Source organism: Myotis daubentonii, chromosome 8 (assembly GCF_963259705.1).
Source record: "Myotis daubentonii chromosome 8, mMyoDau2.1, whole genome shotgun sequence".
NCBI lineage: Eukaryota > Metazoa > Chordata > Mammalia > Chiroptera > Vespertilionidae > Myotis > Myotis daubentonii.
In genome coordinates this window covers 29,063,683-29,081,871 of record NC_081847.1, presented here as the reverse complement: position 1 = coordinate 29,081,871, position 18,189 = coordinate 29,063,683, and positions in this window count along the sequence as shown.

The following is an 18,189-nucleotide window of genomic DNA, read 5'->3' as shown; positions in this document are numbered from 1 at the left end:
GTGGAGAGAGGATGTACTTGAAGTTTCTATCCAATAATCATGGGCAAGAATCACTGATGAATTTTAAAATTAGTGAGTAAAAATATGATGAGAAAAACCATATTTGTAGCCTCAAACTATCTCCCTGCAAAGTATTTGTCAATTACACAGGGAAAGATAGTAACATGAGAGTGGAGAAAAATGCAGATATCACCTTAATCAAGTGATCAAAACGAACATACATCATCTGGAATAATGCATATTGACTTCACACACCTCCTGATAATATGCACTGAGAAGGGCAATAGCATCACTTCCATGTTGTTCCTGCCCAAATTACATAAACCTCAATTTAATCGTAAGAAAGTATCAGACAAACCTATATTGGAGAACATATTTTATTATAAAAGCCTAATATGCTAAGTGTCCGACTGATCGTTTGACTGTTCAACCAGTCGCTATGATGCACACTGACCACCAGGGGTCAGACACTCTGGTAGGTTAGCTTGCTGCTGGGGTTTGGCCTACCAGGACTGGGCGAGACGAGCCCAACATGCCCTGGAGCCCTACTGTGGTCCCTCCCCAGCCTCTAAAGTATTTCTTCTAATTAATTTCCTTTCAATGTGCATGAATCCTTGCACTGGGCCTCTAGTTCTACAAAATAAATTGCTAATACTCGTCTGAAGTGTCAAGGTCATGAGAGACAGAAAAACTGAGGTACTGTCTCAGATCAGAGGAGACTAAAGAGACATGACAACTAAATGCCATGTGAGATCTTGGACTGAATACTGGAACAGAGAAATGACTTCAGTGGGAAAGCCTGTGAAATTTGAATAAGGCAGTAAATTAGTTAACAGCATTGTATTAACACTAATTTTCTGGTTTCTATCATTGTATTGTGGTTATGTATGATGTTAACAAGAGGAAGCTGGGTGTAGATTCTTTGTGTATGATTTTTGCAATTTTTCTGTAAGTTTAAAATTATTTAAAACAGGAGTTTGGGAAGGAGCGGGGAAGGGGAAGGAAGGGAATAGGAGCATGTCCTAACCCTGAAGCAGCTCACCAAGAAGGTACAGAGGATTGGAGCCAGCCCTGACCTTCCAATGAGTGGAGGGAAGACCATGTATAGCCGATTGTTCTTGTAACCCACATTTTTCAAACTGGATGGGCATCATGTCTGCTATTCTTACCTCTGGCAATGACTACATAACATGATGTTTTAAGTTTGGAGATTGATGAATCTGTGTTCACCCGCTGCTACTGCTGACACTTAATAGATCAGAGGGCTTGGGCATGTTTTAGTTTGGTTTTGGTTCTATAAAGTAGGAATAATAACACCCACTTCATAAGGTTCTGTGAAATGAGACAATGTTTGTAAAGCTCTGAGGACAGAGCCTGACACATGGTAAATGTTCAGTAAATACTAGAGTAATGAATACATAAGAAAGAGTGGGAGTAATCTCATCTGATAGAGAGGAGGAATTAGAGACTCCTAGAATGTTGCATCTCATGACAGGGAGGTAGTACTGTGCTCACCTGTCCTCCTATCTTGCTCACAGGTAAGGGAGGGTAACCCATAGGAATTTATTTACTTTCTCAAAATGCACCACAGGGAAATATGACAGTCTATACCCAGGTTAGTGGGGAAAAACAAAAACAAAAACATGTTAAGTGACTTCCTTCTAAAAAATCCAGAATGCTGAGAGTGATAATGGTTATAATCCTTTATTTTTCTAAATCTAACTTGTCTATTGATTTTTGGTTAAAGATGGTTGGCCAGCTACTCATATTTACCTCTTCTCTCTAATTGAGTCCCTGATAAAAAATAATAGTGTAGGAATAAAAGTGTATAAACTTGCAATGACAAAGGTAATAGGAGAAAGGCCATCAGCCATTAGAGATTTCAAGAATTTTCTAGAAGCTAGAAAATTGAACAAGGAGTGGTTAGTAATGAAGCAGGACAGTGAAATCCATAGTCTAGGAGTATGTGAAAATGGGGATGTACTGAGGCTTTCTAGAATATTCTCAAAGAAACTCAGGACTTGAAAATGCCAGGTAAGACAGAAAGTGGAAGTGAGCTGTGTTGTCAAAAATAATGGAATGGATAGAGAGTCTTTATGCAGAACACAATCCTCCCACCCCCTAATCACATGTAGGGTGAGTGTGTAGCTGCCTCCACCCAACTAGCTAAAATACAGAGGACTCTACTCTGTAGAAGTTAAATTTTTCCTTTGAAAAGGCAACTTTTATATAAAGGCCAACTCCCCACCCAGTTACCCTAAAGCAAAGCTTACCAGTGACACCTTGGACACTGAACTCCCAAACAATTTTTTAAAAAAAGAACAACTCCTCATTGTCAAACAATTGAAGAAATTTCCCACTATGTGAGGCAAAATTAAAAACAATTATTTTTCCAGTTTTATTGAGATATAATTGACAGGCAAAATTTAATATAGAAGACAATGAGTTAAAAAGTTAAGAAACCTAGAGGATCAATATAAGAGAAAAGCAAAAATAGAGTGGAATAAATTATCACAGAAATATGAAAAACCACCTATATGAGGAACATCAATCTCCAGTTTAAAGAGTCATTTAATATTCACCAGGTGAATATGAAAAAGCTACCCCAAAGTACAGCATTGTGAAATGTAAGATGACCATAGAAAAATAACAAATCCAAATGCTTTAAGTAAGAAAAAAAGGTTGCTCCAAAGGAACCCAAATCTACATTTTATACCCAGCAAGACTAACAACTAAGATATCTTCAGACATGCTAGGGCTCAGAAATTTAACCCTTACGAATCCTGTCTTAGAAACTTTCTCAATGATGATCTGTGAAGCAAGTGGCCGTAAAAAAGGAAGTATAACTTTTTCAAGTTCAAAAATTAATAAGTAACCAAAGCAAATAAGACTAATTATGGTTATGAGACTGAAAGCAAACATTGTGAATGTGGTATAACAGGAAAGATGTTTGTCTTCTTCCGGTTCCTGACACAGAGCTCCTAAAACCCTTTAGTTTCATGAGTGATAAGGGTGACAGGAGTGTCTTTTGTTCTAATGTGGTGACTATTGGCAGGCCCCTAGATAGCTTCAGGAGAGGGGCTGGTCTCCAGGAAGACTGGGGCTTGATTAAAATCTTGGACTTTCAGCACCACCCTCTATTCTATAGTGAGGTGAGAGAGGCTGGAGTTAATCATTGACTTCCACAGTCATGCCCACAGAAGGAAACTTCTATAAAAACCCTTAAACAATGGGTTTTGGAGAGCTTCTGAACTGGTGAATACACCTATATGCCAAGAAGATGATGCACCCCATGTCCAAGATTTCAGCAAATTCTGCATGTGAAACCACTCTGAACCTCACCCTAAGACCCTCATCATCTGCCTATTCATTTGTATCCTTTATAATTAAGTGATATAGTAATTACAGCATTTTCCTGAGTTCTGTGAGTTGTTGGAGCAAGTTATTGAGCCTTGAGGGAGGGGGGTTTTGGGAACTCCTGACTTTGTAGCCAAGTAGGACAGAAGTTTGGGTAACCTGGGGTCCTAATTCAGATGCAACTAGCATCTGAAGTGAAGGCAGTCTCATGGTATTGCATTTGTTATGCCCAGATTTCAAAATCCCCCAAGACAGACCACTAGGGAGCCGAGTCTGATGCAAAAGCATAGAGTCTTTTATTTAAGTCTGGACTTGGTCCCCCTCTGCCTCCATTACTGGATGCGAGAGAGAACCCCGAGTCCCAAGAGAACAAAGAATTTATAGGGCTTGGGGTCGGGGGGTGGGGGCACACTTGGACCACTGATTTGGCCAATTCCGGTTGGTTGAGTGAGGGCCGGGGGCTAGTGACGCAAGGGCAGGGCGCAGTTAGGGTCTGGTTACACAAAGACAGGGGGGTGTTCAGCATAGTTTCGGCCTTGAGTTTGTTTTCCCTTGCATTCCCATTGGCTGAGATAAGAGCAGGCTGAGTAACTGATACATTCTATGGCTTTTGCTGGAAGAGGAGTTAGGAACACAGCTATCAGTCCTGTTCTGTCCTTTCACATTCTTTCACAGGGATCTGTCACTGACTCCAGGTAGGTAGTGTCATAATTGAATTGAATTGAATTGAATGGACTTGAAGGACACCCAGTTGGTGTCAGAGAATTAGAATTTGTTGGAGAAAAAAAACACCCCTGTAGTCAACCTCAACAATGCCAAAATAAAGGTATAGCAACAGAATTTGGGGTGGAAGAAAGGGAGAAAGGTGTTAGCAAATGTTAGCTGTGCTAAGACCCCCATATTACAATATGGGGTGCCAAGAGATGTGGTTGATAAACAAGTAATCAAAATGTCAGTATACTACTTTAAGTAACAAAAATAACCAAGAGAAGAACTAAAATAGAAATGAATCTAGATATACCTATAGTAGAGGTGGGAATTATATAAGAGAACTGAATACTCATTTGTTATAGCTGGAAGTCCACAGATGATGTAAATTAATAATTGGCAGTAGAGACATATTATATGTAGTCAATTCTCATTATTCATGGGAGTATGTTCCATAAAGTAGCCACGAACACTGAATTAGCCAATGTTGCTGCTAGGGGAAATATGTACACACACAATGTATCTCACATAGATTACAATCTTAAATCTCAAAACAACTCATTCTGGTAGATTCTATATTTAAAATTTCTGAGGTTCAGAAGCGTTAAGTGGCTGACCTGAGGCCACCCCATTAATAGGTGCCAGAGTTGGGATTCAAACTCCTGTCTACGTGACATTGCCCGCTGGTCGCCATCCTCTAGTTATCTCTATGAGAGCTGAAACAAGAAGGTGGAGTGTTGCCCAGTTTGGCTCAGTGGATAGAGCATTGGCCCAATACTGAAGGGTCCCAGGTTTGACTCCAGTCAAGGGCACGTACCTCAGTTGCAGGCTTGATCCCTGATGTGTCTCTCTCACATCGATGTCTCTCTCTCTCTGTCTCTCTCTCTCCCTTCCACTCTCTCTGAAAAGCAATGAAGGGATCTCAATACCAGATATCAAGCTGTATTACAAAGCCACTGTTCTCAAAACTGCCTGGTACTGGCACAAGAACAGACATACAGATCAATGGAATAGAATAGAGAACCCAGAAATCGACCCAAACCACTATGCCCAATTAATATTTGAAAAAGGAGGCAAGAGCATACAATGGAGTCAAGACAATCTCTCCAATAAATGGTGTTGGGAAAATTGGACAGATACATGCAAAAAAATGAAACTAGACCACCAACTTATACCATACACAAAAATAAATTAAAAATGGATAAAGGACTTAAACGTAAGACGGGAAACCATAAAAATCTTAGAGGAATCTACAGGCAGCAAAATCTCAGACATATGCCGAAGCAATATCTTCACCGATACAACTCCTAGGGCAATAAAAACTAAAGAGAAGATAAACAAATGGGACTACATCAAAATAAAAAGCTTCTGCAAAAGAAACCATGAACAAAACAAGAAAGCCCACTGCATGGGAAAACATATTTGCCAATGTTATCTACGATAAGGATTTAATCTCCAACATTTAACAGGGAACTCATACAACTTAATAAAAGGAAGATAAACAACCCAATCAAAAAATGGGCAGTGGACCTAAAAGATACTTTTTGAAAGAGGACATAAGGAAGGCCAAGAGACATATGAAAACATGCTCAAAGTCACTAATCATCTGAGAGATGCAAATCAAAACTACAATGAGGTGCCATCTCACAACTGTCAGAATGGCTATCATCAACAAATCAACAAATGACAAGTGCTGGCAAGGATGTGGAGGGAAAAAAACCCTCGTGCACTGCTGGTGGGAATGCAGACTGGTGCAGCCACTTTATTATTCCTCAATAAATTAAAAGTGGAACTCCCATTTGACCCAGTGATCCCACTTCTAGGAATATATCCCAAGAAACCAGAAACACCAATCAGAAAGGATATATGCACCCCTATGTTCATAGCAGTACAATTTACAATAGCTAAGATTTGGAAACAGCCTAAGTGCCCAACAGCAGATGAGTGGATTAAAAACTGTGGTACATCTACACGATGGAATACTATGCTGCTATAAAAAGGAAGGAACTCTTACTATTTGCAACAGCATGGATGGAGAGCATTATGCTAAGTGAAATAAGTCAGTCAGAGAAAGATAAATATCACATGATTTCACTCATTTGTGGAATGTATTGAACAACATAAACTGATGAAAAAAAACAGATTCAGAGACAGAGAAGCATTGATCAGATGCTCAAACCTCAGAGGGAAGGTAGGATGGGGGTAAAGGGGAGAGATCAACCAAAGGACTTGTATGCATGCATATAAGCATAACCACTGGACACAGACACCAGGGGGATGAGGGCATGAGCAGGGAGTGGGGTTGGGGGGGGTAATGGGGAGGATAAGGACACATATGTAATACCTTAATCAATAAATAAAGAAAAAAAAACAATGGAAAAATATCCTTGAGTGAGGATTAACAACAAGAAGGTGGAGTGTTGTTCCATCTCAGAAGCTGGGCACGAGCATGTCAGAATTGACCCGGATTTTTTTGCTGCCCACCATGAAAGTGCCACAAGTATTGATTTTGTAGTTACAAATAAATTTAGTCAGCAGGGGAACTCACAAATAGTGAATCTGCGAATACTGAGGCTCGACTCTAAGAGATAAAGATTTAACAACCAGAGAAAGCTGAAAAAATTAGAAGTGGTTGCCTCTGGCGAATAGAATGCTGGATGGCAAGGAGCAGGGTATGGAACTGTAGAGAAACATCAATCCGTTGCCTTCCCTATGAGCCCTAACCAGGGATTGAACCTGCAACTTAGGTATGTGCCCCAACCAGGAATAGAACTGGCAGCCTTTCGGGGCACAGGACAACACTCAACCAACTGAGCCACTCTGGCTGGGCAAAATATTTTAAAATTGCCTGACCTATACAGACAATAGGGTGGTGAAGGCCTGGGTCTGGGGGCGGGGGCACCGGCTAGAAGGGGTGAATGGGGGGAAAAGGGGACATGCAATACTTTCAACAATAAAGACAAAAAAAAAAAAAAAAGAAAGAAAGAAAGAAAGAAAAAAAGAAAGAAAGAAAAGAAGAAAGAAAGAAAGAAAACTACCCATATAAAAGTTAAAACTAAGAAAAATCGCCCGGCCAGCATGGGTCAGTGGTTGAGCATTGACCGATGAACCAGGAGGTCACGGTTCAAATCCCAGTCAGGGCACATGCGCAGGTTGCTGGCTTGATTCCCAGTGGGGGGCGTGCAGGAGGCAGCCTATTGATGATTCTCTCTCATCATTGATGTTTCTCTCTCCCTCTCCCTCCCTCCCTGAAATCAATAAAAAATATATTTAAAAAATATTTAAAAATCATTCCCTCTCCCAGGTCTCCTTTCTCCTCCCTGGGCTGCTGGGAGATCTAATCTGTCATTATTGGGGTTTGCTATGGTGTTGTAAATGGTGCTGTAAATGAGTAGTTCAGATGAGAGGCCCCAGGCAGCGGGAGCTGTGGGTTTCAATGCAGGAGGCCCCCTGCTGATCCCATGGCCTGGGGAAGGCTCCTGGGAAAGGTGGACCTTTGAAATGGGAGCAATAATGTCTCCATTTGGAAATAAGTCGCTGTCTATAGCTTTCATTAGCATCAAGAATAACAACAGGAAAATGTTCATTGCAAGCAAAGAGACCCATTTCAAACCAGCTCAGGGAGAAAGGAGTTTATTGGTCATAAGTGAGAAGTCTAGGGGAATGGCTGAACCCAGGGTTTCACCAGAATCCTGCCTCTAACTCGCTGTCTCTTGGCTGATTTCCTCTGTGATCACAGCATTTTCAGGCTGACTCAACGTGGTGAGAAGGATGACCTTCACCATGCTCACTGGAAACGCTGAGTAGTTCTAACAATGTCCTGGAAAGCCTCCCCACCAGCCTGGCCTGGGGCATGTACCTGCTCTTGGGAGGGTGGAACCACCCCCAAGTGAATCACATAGACTGAGGAGGATTCCTATGGAATGGAGGTGGGAAGGGTTCTCCCCGCCCCCCCCCTGCTCCCCCCCCCCCCTGCAAAAAAGGAACATTGAGTACAGAAAAAATATGTCTGCTATAGCCTTGCTATCAAAGTGTGGTCCAGAAATGTTTAAACAGTTGCTTCAGTCATGACAATGGCCCTCCTCTGGCACGTCCATCCCACTGGCTGAGGAGTCCATGGGGCTAAGAGCAGTGTCCACCTGTCGTCTAACTAGACCTTACTTTACTCTGAGTGCCAGAGACTCAGGAATTCCCTGCACCAATGGAGCCTGCATGGGCCTCTTCTCCAGTCACTGGATTCTGACCACCCACATTCCAGTGGATTCCCAACTGACTTGGAGGTGTAGGACCTCAGGACAGAGGAGAACAGAGTCCGGGACCACCCGTCATCCCCTGCTCGGTGGACCCACCACAAGTGTGTGCACCTAAGGTCCGACGGGTGGCCGGGGGTCTCACTTTCCTCCAAAACTGTCCCTCTTACTTCTTCTCTTCCCCTTCTTCTCTCATGGTCCTTGCACGACTCTAAGGCACTTTGGGTATGTTGGAGGAAGGGAAGGAATGACCCAGGTGGGAGAAAGCATGGAAGTAGTTTGTGTAGGATTCAATGACCCCACCTCCAGGCCTCCGATATCATAAGCTACAGCAGTGCAGTTTTTCCTTGTCTCCACAGACAAATATTCATCACCTAGAATTGGTCATCTCCTACCTGCATGGGTTTTTACTTTGGCACTGAATATCCAGTCAGTCTGTTTTAGAAAGACAGGATTAGCCAGATTCATTTTCTTTACCTGCTCTGTATCTGGGACTTGGAGTGGGTGTGTACCCGTGAGGCCATTATGGTGTGAGATGGAGCCAGGGAAGGAAAAGAACATGAGTGGGCTGCCAGCCTGGGCTAAGGAGGAGTTAATCTATAATAGGTATTCAATAAATGTTTCATGAATGGGGCTCTCTATATTTGTTACCGGCAGTGTTTCCTGGTAGAAACTTGAGCTGTTTCACCACAGAGTTTCCACTAGATGTCACTGTTGTCATGCTTGCAAATCCTGTATCCCTCATTTCCTCCCACCCTTCCCCCACCTTGGTTTAATTTCATTAGATTTGCAACACAAATATGTACATTTTTTAAGTCAGAGGACATATTTTTCTCTATAAACTATCAGAATCCTTGCTTTATTTCCAGGTTGTCACTGACTTTCCATTACTTTTGTTGTTTTCCTTGCCTGTATTTGGTATTTGAAGGTCCCTGTACATAATAGGTGCTTAATAAAATTTGAAATGAATTGAAAAGGGGGACTTTCTAGGGATTTGAGAAGAATAATGGCCTTTTACTTTAACTTACTGCAGTACTATTTTTTTTTTTAAGTAAGCAAATGCCTTGATTCTACTAGGTTCCTTAACTAAATTCAGTGTGTTTGAAAAGGAAAAACCCATTAACCACTAAGAGAAAAGTAGCATTTCCTTTGGTTCTAAGTGTAAGCAACAAACCACAGAGGCAGATGTACCTGGGACTATGTCACCCAAAGAAATCACAACTTTTAATACCACATTAATGCAGATAATTTTGAAATATCACATACATTCATCTCCACTTTGAAATTAAGGTAGTTACTAGATTCACTGTTAGAGCTTATATGTTAAAAGAGAAGCACACATATTACTCTATCACAATTTAAAAAAAAGCATTTTGATAACCATATTCAGTGGAATTCATGTAGTCATGTGCATGTTATTGAATGCATTTAAAAACATTATCCTGAGAGTGGTCCATAGGTTTCACCAGAATAACTACGGTGGGCTCCTCAAAGCTGTCCATGTCCGGATCCCCAGAACCTGTGACATGCTATACTACATGCAAAGAAGAATTAAGCATGCAGATAGAATTAAGGTGGCTAATCAGCTGACCTTGAAATGGGGAGATGATTTTGGAGAATCCAGGTGGGCCCAATGTAATCACAAGGATCTTTATTCGGTGGGGCCTTGACTTATGAGTTTAATCCGTTCCGAGACCGAGCTCGTTAAGGAGTTCCGTAAGGAGCTCGTTAACTCAAATTACTCTATCAACTCAATGCAAAAAACCTGCAGAGACACAGCTGTTATCTCAAAAAACTCGTTAGTCGGGACACTCATAAGTCAAGGCCCCACTGTACATGAAAGAGGGAGTCGGATCAGAATGAGAGAGGCGGGTGTGATAACCAAAAAAGGTAGGACTGATGTTCTTGCTGGTTTGACCACGGATGGAAAGTGGCAGCCCCTAGAAACCCGGAGAGTCAAGGAAACCGTTCTCTCCCTGAGTCTCCAGAAGGAAACGGCCCTTGATCTTAGCCCCCTTGAGATCCACTCGAACTTCTGATCTCCAGAAAATAAATCGGTGCTGTTTTAAGTCACTAAATTTATGCTAATTTGTTACAGCAGCAATAGGAAACTAGTACAATGACAAAGTTAGGAGCCCCTATATCTAGACTAATTGTCTGTCAAGGACAGTTCTTTCTGAGGGGCAGGTGGTTCCAACCATAGCAGCTTGAACAAATACACATTCATTATCTTAAGTTCCTTTGGGTCGGGAATTTGGGCGTGACTTAGCTGTGTGGCCATGGCTCTGGGTCCCTCCAGTCTGTGATCGGACGAAGGCTGGACTCCAGGATCTGCTACTGAGGGTTGCTCTCACGTCGTTGTAAGCAGGACACCTCAGTTCCTCACCACACGGACCTCTTCCCAGGGCTGCTTGAGAGTCCTCACACTGTGGTGGCTGGCTTCCCCGAGAGGGTGATCTAAGAGAAAGAGCAAGGCAGAAGCCACATGCCTCTTATAATCCAGTCTAAAGTCACACGTCACAGCTGTCACATTCTATTCCTTAGAAGTGAAGAAGAGGAATTGGGAGCCACTTCCAGTATAAAAGAATCTGTGGACATATTTAAAACTATGCCCAGCTGGCGTGGTTCAGTGGTTGAGTGCCGACCCATGAACCAGGAGGTCATGGCTCCATTCCCGGCCCGGGTTGCAGGCTCGAGCCTCAATGTGGGGTGTGAAGGAGGCAGCCAATCAATGACTCTCTCTTATCATTGATGTTTCTATCTCTCCCTCTCCTTTCCTCTCTGAAACCAATAAAAATGTATTAAAAATAAATAAATAAAATTACCATACTATTTCCCCCTTTGTTCCTTTGTAAAATTTCCATGAACAAATCTGTACCAAGAGCTGAAGCCAAGAAAATGTGGATAAAAAGTATAAATGACTGACAAGACTATATATAGAAAATTTCATTTTAATTTAATTTATATAATTTATTACAGCCTTAATTTAATCAAATTAGTAGTTGAAATCTTAAGCCAAAGAAATGAAATCCTTCCTTGTAGAAATTCTCATTACCAACTTGGCCTGGAATAGTAAGCTTTTTTTAAAAAAAATAAAGTTTTTATTTTGGAATAATTTAGAATTACAGAAAAGTTGCCAAGGTAGTACGGAGGTCTCATATGCCCTGTAACCAGTTTTCCCTATTGTTAATATCTTACATTGCTACGGTACATTTGCCACAACTAATGAACCAATATTGATCCACTATTAGGAACAACAGTCTATACTTCTTTTTGGATTTCCTTAGTTTTTAACTGAAGCTTTATTCCTCTGAGCAGTAAATATTTAGAGTATGTTTCTTCTATGTGTCTCAGGCAACAAAAACGAGTAGGATGGAGGAGAGGACAAAAACTCTGGAATGGATGCGGGTTTAGATCTTGCCGGCATCACTTGTTAGCTGAGGGCCCCTAATCAGATTACTCCTTCACCTCAGTTTCCTCATCTGGAAAATGGGAATGATAATACATCATAGGAATGTTGTGAAGGTTAAACAAATTTATCTATGCAAAGGACTTTGGATAATAGCGCACATTAGCCACTAGGGGGTAGCTATGAATTCAGGGTTTTGTGAGGTAGCCTGACCCAGAAGAAGATCTTTCCCACACAACATGACAGGTGCAGGGCCCTCATCAGTGCCTGGGATGGTTCTGAGGCCTCCTGCCGAAGTGACATAAATGGAGTCTTGATGAATGGAGGGGGTTTGGTGGAGGAAGGCCCCAAGAGATGGGACAAGAGATGGGAAGAAAGTGTCCAGGGAGAGGGCAGTGTGATAGGTGGCGTGGGGTGCGAGTCAGCCTGGGAGCGTGGGAAAAGGCAAGCAGCTTGGTGTGTGAGGCGGTGTGGCCAGGAGCCAGGGCGAGGTAGCTGTGGTGAGGAACTTGGATTTCCCCTCTCCTGTGGCAATAGGGAGCCATTGAAGGGTTTTTTAACAGTGAAACGACTCAGGTCAGATTAAGATCTTATAGAAATGGATTTGATGGGCGAGCAAATCAGAGATAGGCCATTTAATTTGGAGGCTTTTGCAACACAACAGGTGAAAGGTGGTGAGGGACTGGTCACTGGTAGTGAGTGGAGACACATTAAAGGCGTAGTTAGTGGGTAAACTTAGCCAGACCTGGTGAATGCAGGAGGTGATGGAGAGGGAGGCTCTCTTAGTTTCCTGGGGCAGCCATAACAATGACCACAAACTTGGTGGTCTAAAACAACATAAGTTTCTTCTGTCACAGTTCTGGAGGCTAGAGGTCTGAAGTCAGGATGTCAGCAGGGCCACAGTTCCTAAGGGCTCTAGGGAAGAATTCCTCCTCGCCTTTTCCGGCCTCAGGTGGCTGTTGGTGTTCCTTAGTGGCAGCTTAATGCCAGCCTCTGTCCCATCTTCTTCTTTTCTGTCTCTCTTTGTCTTTTCCTCTTCTTATAAGGACCCTAGTCATTAGGTTGAGGGCTCACCCTAATCCAGATGATTTCACCTAAGGCCTTCAGCTAATTACATCTGCAGTGACCCTGTTGCAAGTAAGATCATATTTAGTTGAGGTTCTGGGTGAATCCAAGTTCTTGAGGGACACTATTCAACCCACTACAGAGGCATTTAGGATGATCATTTATAAGAATCCTAAAAGGAAGGTTGTAACAGAACCATTCACAGATGAGTGAAGAGGGAATGACATAGAGACAGAGTCTAATGTGGCAATGACAGTGTAGCCGCTTCCTATACTTTTCTTCTCCTCGCCTGAGCATGAAGCCAGACTACAGTTCCCAACATCCCTTGCAGTTGGGTGTGGTCATGTGATTGGTTTCCAGCCAATGCAAGGTAGGTAGAGCAATGTGTGCTACTATGAGGCCTGCATCACCTCCTCTGTATCACCATGTTCTTTTTCCCGCCTAGAAAGCTGGCTGGAATGAAGACAATCCCTGAAGAACTTCTAGAGGCTAGAAGTTGAAGATGGCAGCGATGGAGGTGGCTGGCCTCCTATCCCCTGCCCCTAAGGAGAGACACTCAATGACAGGCAACACATGGTTTGTGAAATATATTGTGTTAGAGCACTGCTATATATTTATTGTAAATCATTAAAAAAATTTTAGATTACAGTTAACATACATTATTATATTAGTTTTTGGCTTACACTCAAGTGATTAGACATTACACAACTTACTAAGTGATTATTCTCATAAATCTTGCACCCATCTGACACCATACATGGTTATTAGAATATTATTGACTATATTCCCTATGCTCTACTTTACATCCCCTTTACTATTTTGTAACAACCAATTGGTACTTTTTTTAAAAAAGATTTTTTAATTGATTTTTAGGGAGAGGAGGGGAGAAGAAGAGAGAAACATCAGTCTGAGAGTGAACGTCAAACATCAATAAGCTGCCTCCTGGATGCCCCCTACTGGGGTTTGAACTCTCATCACTGGCATATGCCCTGGCCAGGAATTTAACTGCCAACCTTTCAGTGCAGGGGACAATGCCCAATCAACTGAGCTACACCATACAGGGCCAATTCATTTCATCAATCCCCCTTCCATCTGACAACCATCAAAATCTTCACTGTATCTATGAGTCTGTTTCTGTTCTGCTTACTTTGGAAGGTAACTTCACCGCATAGAGAATATTGATTGGTGATACACCCCCTCGTCCCCAGCAAATATAAAGATTTCACCCTTTTCTTTCTCACCTTTCTGATGAGAAGTACACTGTAATTCTTTCTTTTTAAAAAATATAGTTTATTGATTTTTTTACAGAGAGGAAGGGAGAGGGATAGAAAGTCAGAAACATCAATGAGAGAGAAACATCAATTCAGCTGCCTCCTGCACACTCCCTACTGGAGATGTGCCCGCAACCAAGGTACATGCCCTTGGCCGGAATTGAACCTGGGACCTTTCAGTCCATAGGCCAGTGATGGCGAACCTTTTGAGCTCGGTGTGTCAGCATTTTGAAAAACCCTAACTTAACTCTGGTGCCATGTCACATATAGAAATTTTTTGATATTTGCAACCATAGTAAAACAAAGATGTATATTTTTGATATTTATTTTATATATTTAAATGCCATTTAACAAAGAAAAATCAACCAAAAAAATGAGTTCGTGTGTCACCTCTGACACGCGTGTCATAGATTTGCCATCACTGCCATAGGCTGACGGTCTATCCACTGAGCCAAACTGGTTAGGGCTACACTAAAATTCTTATCCATATTTCTCTATAGGTTAGTTTTTTGTTTTTCTCCTTTGTCTTCCTTCAAGATTTTCTCTTTGTCTTTGGTTTTTCTGCAGATATTATAGAATAGAATAGACTAGATAATTTTTATTTTGTATTTATCCTATGTGGTGCTGGCTGAGCTTCCTAGATCTATAGTTTGGTGTTTATTGTTAATTTTGGAAAGTACTTGAGATTACTTCAAATATTTCGTCTGCTCCATTTTCTCTTTTTTTTTTCTCTTTCTGGTATTCCAATTATGTATATACCTTTTGAAATGGTCCCATAGTCATTGGATGTTTTGTGGGTTGTTTTTCTCTTTCTTTTTTCTCTTTGCATTTCAGCTTGAGCAGTTTCCAATGACCTGTCTTCAAGTTCACTGATTCCTTCCTTGGCCCTGTTAAATCTACTGATGATACCGTCAAAGACACTCTTCATTTCTGATACTGTGTATTTTCTTTTGACTTTTTCTTAAAGCGTTTCCATCTCTCTGCGTATAGTACCCATCTTGCATGTTGTCAGCATTTTCTATTACAAGCCCTTAACATTTCAATCATGGTTACTTAAAATTCCCTGTCTGATAATTCCAACATCTGTGTTTTATCTGAGTCTGGTTCTCATGATTGCTTTGTTTCTTCAGACTGTCTTTTCCCCCCCTTTTCTTTTCCTTTGCATACATTGTGATTTTTTTGTTCAAAGCTGGACCTATTGTATTGGGTAATAGGCCGTGAAATAAACGGGTCTACAGCATGAAGTTTTGTGCTTATCAGACTAGGATTTGGACTGTGATTAATGTTCGTTGCAGCTATAGGTACCAGAGGATTCAAATTCTTCTGGTGTCTTTGTTTTGTCTTTTCTCTTGTCTTTGGAGCATCTCTATGTTAATTCAGAAAGACACTGTGTCTTGCAACTCTTTCAGCTATCACCCTGTTTTTATACCTTATAGTGGTAGGTTGTGATGAGGGCAGTATCCTATAGCCTTGTGATAAAGTATCCAATTATTAGTGGGCCTGTGTCTCTGGTGGTACAGCTCTCCCACCTACCCTGTCTCCTGCTCCCTTCTATGGCTGTGATGTTCCCAATCTATTTTCTCGTTGCCCTGTTGACTGTGTTTCTTCCCTTTCGATAAGACAGGAGTTGGAGGGGCTGGAGTAGGAGGAAGGTTCTTCCCTCAGCTGAGGTAAGGTTCTAGCAATCTTTCCCCTTGTTATGGGGAAGGTCCTGAGTGTATTTCCCTATCATTACCTTATCCCTACTCTTATCAAGGCCATGAGAAGATCCTTTTCAGATTCTCAATATGAGAACAGGGGTTCCTATAGAGAAGCCTCATGAAATTGTGGGGGCCCCACATGACTCAGCCTCAGGAGTTTATTACTCTCATGCTAGTCCACATTCAGTCTCCAGTAATTCATTAAAAGTCTATTTAAATATTCATACCCATTTCCCCCTCCAGTGGCTTCCGCATCAGATAAACAGATTCCAGTTGCTATATTTCTCTGGATGTGTCTGTTTCTTCATATTTTGAGGTGGTGGTTTGCTCTGGGACCTCAGTTTTGTAATGAGTTTAAGAAAAGTATTGATTTTCAGTTTGTTTAGTTCCAGTTTGTTATAAGAATAAGATGACGCCTTCCCAACTCTTCACGTAGCAGAGCTAAAGTCAGAGTCACATACGGTTTGCGAAGGGCATCTGGTGAGCCGCGTAGGCCCTTGGATGAGGGTGGTCTCGTGGGTTGTACCGGCACACTGTCAGAAGACTTGGGTCTGGCTTGAGGGCACAAGCGCTCACTGCCTCAAGGGCCATCATTTCCTTATTTATTACATGGGAGCAGTCCCACCTGCCTCAGAGTGTTGTGAGAAAACAAATGTGACAGATGAGAAGTGTTACAAGGTCTTGCTGTCAGTGTTAACACAGCCACACTCCACTTCGCTGGAATCTGTGGCTCTAGGGTGGCAGAAAGGAGACGCAGCCTCCTGTGGAATTGGCTTTCTCTAATGTCCTCTATGTGTCTCCTGACTTGCCCCCTTGTTAAGTAGTTAGCCCCACATTATAAAGCATCAGCTTTGGACTTGGTTTCTCTTAGGCTCCTCTCTCTCTCTCTCTCTCTCTCTCTCTCTCTCTCTCTCTCTCTCTCTCTCTCTCACACACACACACACACACACACACACACTGCCCCGGCATTGGCTGGCCTCCAGTCATCTGAAACATGCATTCTGTCAGTTTAAAGGGGAGTTGACAGGAATCATTGGGAAAAACCACTCGTTCTGGGATCTGGGCTCATGGAATTTGTTCCTGCTGGACATTCCCTGGACCCGGAGCAATGCCAACACAATGCAGTGCCATCAGCCTCCCCTCTCTGCCTGACCTTTCCCTACTCCATGCCTGAGGGCCTTGGAGAGCAGCCGCAGAAGGCTGGTTGACCTCCAAAGTCAGCTCCTGAGGGCTGGCTGCCAGGGAATTCTCTCGAATGGGGCCTTCTAAGGGAGAAGGCCTCAAGGAGAGAAATTAGAAACAGAAAGAGACATTGAAAGATATTCTGCTCAAAATAAGCCTCCCTTCTCTCCCCAGCAGTCAAATAAAAGTTCTCTTTCATTTGGGTGTATTTTGTTTTTAAAAGTTCAATTTAACAGGTTTTAAAAACAAAGTGGAATAGGTCAGAAATTTGTAAAAAACAAAAACAAACAAACAAAAACCCCCCACTGGAATTTTCTCTTTTTTACAGGCCCCTCCCAGTGAGGCTGCTTCCTACAGAGAGTTTCTTACCACGCTGCTTGGATCACTCTCCAAAAGCAATGACCTTTCAGGCCACCAGGTAACCCAATCACCCCAGCTCCTTTATTCCCTGGATTTGTGTCATTTTCCCACCTCAGCCCCCTCAAGGCAGAAAAAGGCTGTAGGATATCCCAACTGATGCCATTTAGGTGAACAGCAGACTCCCTTCAGGTCTAGGTGACAACATAAGGTAGCGCCTCCATGTAGTTTGGGAATAGGTGTAGCTTCTACAAGATATTCCAGTTTTGGGAAACTCCTGACTAACTTCCTGGGAGGAGTTGGGATAAGAACAGATCCTATGACTGCTGATATGATTCACCCAAATTCTGGGTCTCATCGGCCTTACTATTGCCTCTCCCAGAGGAAGCACCAGGTGTAAGGAAATATGGATCTTTTGGCCCCCTGCTTTACCTACCTATTCTGAAAATTCCCAGTGGATCTTCCTCCTTTTCAGTCACTTTGCCTCTCATGGAGATGAGGTGTCTTTACATATTTCTTTATGTGATTATTTGTTTAGGGCTTATTTCTCTCTTGTTCTAGGCTCCAGTGAGGGCCTCGAGCACTCATCATTACTGAATTCGCTGGGCTTAGCACAGTGCCTGGCACCCAGTAAAATCTTAAATATTTGGTGAAATCAACTTAACCTTCACAATAGCCCTATGGGTAAACTCTATTATTATTATTATTTTAAATTCTCACTCTCGGGTACTTTTTAAAATTGATTTTAGAGAGAGAAAAAGGGAGAGTGAGAAGAGAGCATGTGCAAGAGAGAAACATCCCACAGTCACCCCAACTGGGAATTGAACCCGCAATCCTTTGGTGCAGAGAATGACACTCTAATCAACTGAGCAACCTGGCCAGGGCTGTAA